Raw genomic sequence first — 7273 nt, 5'->3', positions numbered from 1 at the left:
CTGGAGAGTGTTCTTTTATAGAAGTATTCATTTTCGATTCCATGCTATGAGCACACTCTGGTGGAATAGAAAAAACGTTTGGTAAAACTATTCAATAAATGTCCTTAGAACAGGAAAAGAGCAGAAACAATGTTTGATAGACACTTTGTATAAATTCAAATCTGAACAATAAAATCAATAAATACATACATGCCATTATGGTCAAATTAACTTAAATAAGGAAGTACTTTGTTAATGAAATTGTATTTTAAAATTCCATTACTTACAGAAATAATAAATAAAAACATAAAAAGTTTTGACATGTATCTTAATTTTAAAAAAAAAAAAATCCATTCAAGTTTATAGGAATTATAAAATAAAAATCATAGCTGCAAATAGGTGTCTTGAAATTTTATTACATAAACAATCAAATCAAGGGGTAACCCTTATCCATTGCCATCTAATTTGTAATTTGTATCCTTAACTCATTCATATGTCTTCCTCGTGTACATTTACTATCCTGATGAATTGTAGTAGAAGTATCAGCAACATCACCGTCTTCTTGTTCCTCGCGAACGTTGACTATAATGACTCTCTCTTCATTAGCATCGAGAGCATCGTCTTCTTCGAATTGTTGAAAAAGTGCATCTGCTATTTGTTTAGATTTAATGTAGTTGTGAAGTCCACAACAAGCTATCGCAATATAACTTTGGTTACTAAGTGAGAATTGAGGCATGTTTCTTAAAATAGGGAATCTTGATTTTAAAATCCTAAAACAACGCTTAATATGATTCCTTAAAGAAGAATATCTACAATTGAACAATTCCTTGGTACTTATGGGTTGTCTTCTTCCTCCATTATAATCTAGTATATGATATTTCTCTCCTTTGAATGGTATCAAATACTCATTCCTACTCGCATATCCCAAGTAACAATCATTATCAAATATGGTTTTGCTGCTGTCTTAACACTTAACTCTTCATTAATCAATATCACACATGGTTTCAAGGATCGGGAGAGGCAGGGACACCACCTAAATTTTCTACACAATAGATTTGTCCAATTCAATGGAAGAATCAGAATTATTTAGTCAACCATCCAATCCCCGGCCCAGTTTGTATGCTAATAAAAATTCATCATCAAAAGAAGCTATGATCACCTACAAATGCCAATACAATTGCTAAGGTTTTTCTATATGTTCAGGAGAAAAAGTTATAACATCAGAAGGTATCCTTTTAAAAAAAGGCTGAAATAAAAATAAGGGTTAAAGAACGCTACCAACTAGTGTTCTGTATGCCTAGACACATAGGGGAAGTGGAGCCGGGGCATGGGTATCTTTTCACAGCTTGGTCACACTTCCCCATGTGTATGGGCTTACGGAACACCAGTTCGCAGGGTTTTTTTTTCTTAAAATTAAATTGAACAAATAGTATTCCTGCCTGTATTGATATAATTAAAGTATCACCATTACTGTTATTCGGAAGCATATCTAAAAAATGATTACTTTCAAGGTTTTAGAGAAGCCAAATCTTGAGTACAAAAGCAATAACAATCAGAATGTCCAAACACACAAAACTCACATTATTGACATAAACCAAATTTCTGCATGTTGCAAACTCAAAACAAAAAAAAAAAAAAAACAGCTAGAAATTTCAAAATAGAAATGTATGGGCATTTTATGGTGGAAATGTGAAAAAAGTGCAACAAGTATGGCAATACGCTAGATGAGAAAGACATTGAATAAGGCAATTCCTAAAGCATCAATGCATGTTTGAGTAAACACTGCACAAACTTCTACAAGTAACATATTTCAAAGGCGTAAAACATTAACAAGATGTTCCCGTTAGCCATCAGCATGTCTACCTTGAATGGGACAAACTCCCTTGAACATTCAAACACGAATTCGTCAAAAGATAGAATGGTGGTTCCAGTAACTGATAGGATACATGTCAACAGTATAGGTCACCCCGGCAAAGTATATTGATTGTGCAAAGCTCTAATGGCACTGTCAGCTTCCTCTGAAGTTGCATTCTGAAATAACATCCTGTATGGGTACATATTTCATATCCCAATTTCATTAGGTTATTGCTACCCTCAGTCAACTGTACATACTGTTAGATACATATACAAGTTTGAATGGAATGTAAATTTTAGGTAGAAAGACATGTACAAAATTATCAAAAGAAAAATAAAAATCTTCAGATGAATATAGATTAAACAACAAGAAAATAAATGAAATACAATCCAAGACAATATTGAAGGCACAAAAGATAACTAACTATAGAATATCAATTCTCATAAAACAGAAATAACTCCTCCAACTCAAAGTCAATGCCACTAATGTCACACCCCAATTCCAGTAGACCCAACTTACCATTAGGAATACCGGCAGTGTGAGTAAGACACATACTTGTCTTACAAACCTACCAGGATCTCTGATAGTAGTACCTTAATATTTTCACAATCTCACATCACAAACCAACATAAGCAACGAAATCAAAGTATAATAATGGAATCATAAATAAAATGGGGAAACATCTAATGATAATATAATAGCAATAACCGAGTTATTCTGTTATATTTATCCATGACATATAATATAATCTAAAAAAAAATATAAGCAATCCACAGTTACACCTGAAAGTATCAAAGTATGATGTACAATCTCACGGTGCGACGTAAGCACAGTGGTCGCAAGCACAGTCCTAATCGTGCTCCTCTGTTTTTGGCATCCACTAGTCGCTCACACCATATCTGACCCAAAAGATACTGGGTCACCCGCTATTGGCACCACAATACCTGCATCATCATCTAAAAAGGGGTGTATGCATGGGGTGAGCCTTCCAACTCGCTCAGTGAGGGGTGGGGTCAAGCACATCTAAGCAAGACAATAGTAGTAATAATTTATGATGCATAATTGTAGAAATTAAACACATGGTCCATGATGCTCGTGATGTAGTTCATTTATTTATTATCCACCTAACAACACAAACTAAGTCTGGTAAATGCTACTACGGCGCATTAGGCTATATCATTTGTCACGGAACTGCCATCGACTACGCAAGGATACAAACCCTAGTCATGAATAGAAGCTTGTCAATCCCCATATGCGTCTATGGGTCACCCAGCAAACTCCTGATAATCCCCTCCTGGCAGTCAAGGCACCCGTACATCATCAGCCACACCGAGTAGGTTCTCACCTTCGAAAACAATCGCATCGTATCGTGGGTGTGGCATTCCGGAAAGGCACATCGAACATACCATTATGGGTTATCCAACACTTCAACCCCTATTGGCAAGGGTTCATAGCATAGGGAATGATACATAATCACATATATGCTATATGCCTTCATAGTGATACAGTTAGTATGAATTACATGATACCAGAAAGACCTTGGCCAAAAAGTGTAATCCATCTCCAAATACAATCCTAGGTACACAATACCAGTGAGACCTTGGTCACAAATTGAAATCCGAGACCATTTATCTAATCTAGCATATATATCATAGTTGAGTATGGACTGAGCAACACCGGTACCAATCATCGGCTACGAAACACATCCATTTCCAAATGCAGTCCCGGGGTACACGATACCAGTGAGACTTTGGCCACAAAGTGTAACCCATGACTACAACTAACTCTAATGCACTTAATCAATGCATAAATACAATATACATACGGCAATCACGGCACCGGTACCATCTCGGCAATGCTAGATTCCATCTCACACACAACCAAACACACGGTGATCACCGTACTGGTACCACCTCGGCCACATTAGATCCCGTCATACATCTCCATACATTTCATATCATAATCGTAAAATGACAAATGTAACATATCATCATCGCATTTGAGCAATTACAATTAAACATATAATTCTAAGCATGTGAGCAATTTCATAATAGTAAACATTCCAAAAATAAACATAGTCCATCCCTCACTTGGTTTACGATCGGGTGTGTTCGGGTTCAAGTACGGCCACCGATCGATCAAATCAAATATAGCTTCGGGGCAAGTGCGTGTCACTGTCCTAGACGCAAAGGGAATCGTACATCAGTACACATTGGGAACATCAGGGACCCACCCAGGTCACCCCCAAAGGGTACAGACACTGTCCCCAAGTGACAGTATTATCACCGAAAACACCCACAGGAAACAGGGTATTTCCACCAGAAATATCAATCCTATTTCTGGTGGAGAAGACAGAGAGCACGTAAGGCTCATTTGTCCACCAGAAACAACCCACTGAAAATAGCTACAGTGTTTCTTGTGCCATATTTCCAATGGTAATACAGAAAGGTCCAACTCAAATTGGAGCTTTTCGGCTCTGGCTTGATCGCCGAGATTTATTCCGTGGAGTTTGTAGGGGATGTTCCTAGCATCATTCTAAGCTAATAAAATCTTGATTCCATAGAGCCGTTTGGGAGATACGTTGATCAAATGATCGAAACCCTAGTTGGTCATTTGGCAATACTTGTTGTCGGAGCTGACTGGGCTTGGTTTGAGCTTGGCAACGGCATCAGGGAGGTGTAACATGCATTCCCTGACCCCAATAGAGTTTGTACACTAAAATCCCATCCATACCTAGCTTTGTCTAGGTCAAAATGAATAGAGAGAGTTGTATGGGAGATTGTACTTACCTCCGATAAGGATTCCGGCAACAAGGCGGCAGCCGACACCAAGGTAGGCCTCCCACCTTATTCTTCTTCTTCCTCTTCTTCTTCCTTCCTCTCCTCTTTCTCTCCTCTTCTATATTGAGCACAAGGGAAATGAGGAAATGAATCCTTATTTCCCAACTTATAACTTAAGTGGACCTTAGGGTTTGTTTGGGTTGGACCCCTTTTGGACCAATCGGGTTAAAATGAATTTCAGAGCATGAGGACCAGACCATATAGGTCTGTAAAGTGCTCATGTCACGAGGAAGGTGTGGAGGATGATTTGGGATCACCCAGAACCATTTACGATGCTAGTGGTGGGAACCACGGGCATCGAAACCCTGGTAGCATCCTGTTAACCCACCGAAAATAGGCACCAGATCCAGGCCTAGGCTGCTTCCGATGGCATATTTCCGATGGTTGTCTTGATGGCTTATTGTCCCATAGCTGGTCTTGCACGGGTGGTTGCCCTCGGACATGCTCAAGGCCTCTTGGCAATTTTGATGCGTGCCGAGATTCAAGTATGGGGAGTCGGTTCACTTACCATTTGGAATCGGAAGGTATGAATCCCCTCCAGTTAGATAGGCACGTAATGCACAAACATGTGGGGTCATCTCTACCCTTTTGGCAATGCGCAGCCGTGAGCCAAAACTTGATCGTAGTTTCGATCTCCGATCCGAGGCCTGCCACAACAGTTCAAATTAGACCGGATTAGGGCACGGGTGTAACAACTAAATACTGAAGGTTTGTGAGGAGTAACTCAGCCTAATCCTTGGAAGGTTGCTAATATCCTTTGCTGTAGTTAGGATCTTTGTTTCAACACTTAACATGACCATCACCTATGTTCACTTGCTTAGAAGCATGATAAGTTTGTTCTCAATGAATGGATGCCTTTTAGGGAATCAAGAGTGGGTAATTTCATAGGTTTGGCTGTATGGATTAAACCAGAGGATCAAGCAGCCAAGATAGAATCATTAGATGCTTGAGACATTGTGTACCTAGGCAAACGAATCCCCACAGAGATTTCTAATCTTGAGGCAGTTCAAGGATTTCGTAGAGGATAAAAACAAGAAATCTGATTTGGAGAATAGGAAGTATACTTTCATACATGGGATACAGGCTGCCTGCTCTGTATGTGTGTGTGTGTGTGTGTGTGTGTGTGTGTGTGTGTGTGTGTGAGAGAGAGAGAGAGAGAGAGAGAGAGAGAGAGAGAACCTGATTTCTAACCTCAATTGCAGAGTCCGATCACTTGATCATTGCAGGTGCTACGCCGTTGCCTTGGTTGCAGAGTCCAACAACTCCAATGGTCATACGATGTGGAGGGAACGAGGGGATGATGGATTAGGGATTAGGGATTAGGGATCAGGTATGACAGAACGAGAGACTGGGGAAGAGGGAAGAAGGGAGTCGACTAGTCGAGGGGCCTTTACCTCCGCCAGAAACGAAAGAGAGTTGTTCGACCATTTGTTGATGATTCTGATGGTTGTGCTTAGCTACGAATTAACCCTTTTTTTCATTTTTTTTTTTTTGACTGAAATAACCCTTTCTTAAAAAAATTACTAAGGCTACGTTTGGTAGTCATCTAGAAAAATGTTTCTAACATTTTTTTTCCGTTCTATGGGAACAAAAAGAACGGAATAAAGTGTTTGGTGTCAATTTAGTGTTTTTGGTTTTTTTGGAACGTAAAGGGGAAGAAAAAGCTAGAAACACAAAATTATGAAGTGACAAAACCTTATTCTATCATTTCGGTTTCATTCCAAATACAAAAAAGGTGAACAATTAGTCGTTCCTAAAACGGGTTCACCAAACACCATTTTTTTTTTTAAACGACATTTTGACATAGAAACTGAAAATTCTGTTTTTGACACAAAATGTTGTTTTTGGAACTAAATGACTACCAAATGCAGCCTTAAAATTCCTATTTTATTTTAATATTTTTTTTGATATCCAGCGTTGAATGTGATTTTGCTCAAATATCCTCGTAAATTTATTTTCAATTGCAATTCACTTGTAGTTTTAAGAGAGTAATTAGTGTCTTGTTATGTTTGGATAAATAACAGACCCTTGTTACATTAATAATTTTCCCTTTATTTTTATATAACAAAAACCAGGGCTCTTGTCCACAAGTAGAGAGAGAGAGAGAGAGAGAGAGAGAGAGAGAGAGAGAGAGAGAGTGGTCCATGGTGTTGAGAATTGAGCCCCTTTCTCTAGGGTTCCTTGCAAGGGAAGTGGGCAAAGGGTTTGGTGAGTTTTTATCGGGAGTAGTTGGAGTAAAGGCAATGAGATTTATTCTTTTAAGTTGTTAGAAGAATAAACAAAACAACTTTTTAGTATTCATGCAATCTACTGTTATGTCATTCTTTTCAATTGGTTCACTCTGCGGGAATATAAAAATGAACCGAATGTGCCAAACGTATTTCTATTCTATTTGCATTCCTATAGAATAGTAGAACACCAGACGTGCTCTCCCAGAGTGTTATCAAACGGCCTCTTAAAGCCCTTTTGATTTTATTTTTAGAAGCATGTTTTTCCATTTTTCTGTTCTCAGAAATGGAAAAACACCCAAAAGCCATTTGATTTTTCTATTCCGTTTCACTTGTTTTTTGAAATAGAAATAGAAATTTATGCCTATTTC

Source organism: Macadamia integrifolia, chromosome 4, assembly GCF_013358625.1.
Source record: "Macadamia integrifolia cultivar HAES 741 chromosome 4, SCU_Mint_v3, whole genome shotgun sequence".
Classification (NCBI taxonomy): domain Eukaryota; kingdom Viridiplantae; phylum Streptophyta; class Magnoliopsida; order Proteales; family Proteaceae; genus Macadamia; species Macadamia integrifolia.
The sequence above is the reverse complement of the archived record's forward strand: the minus strand, read 5'-3'. Positions refer to the sequence as shown.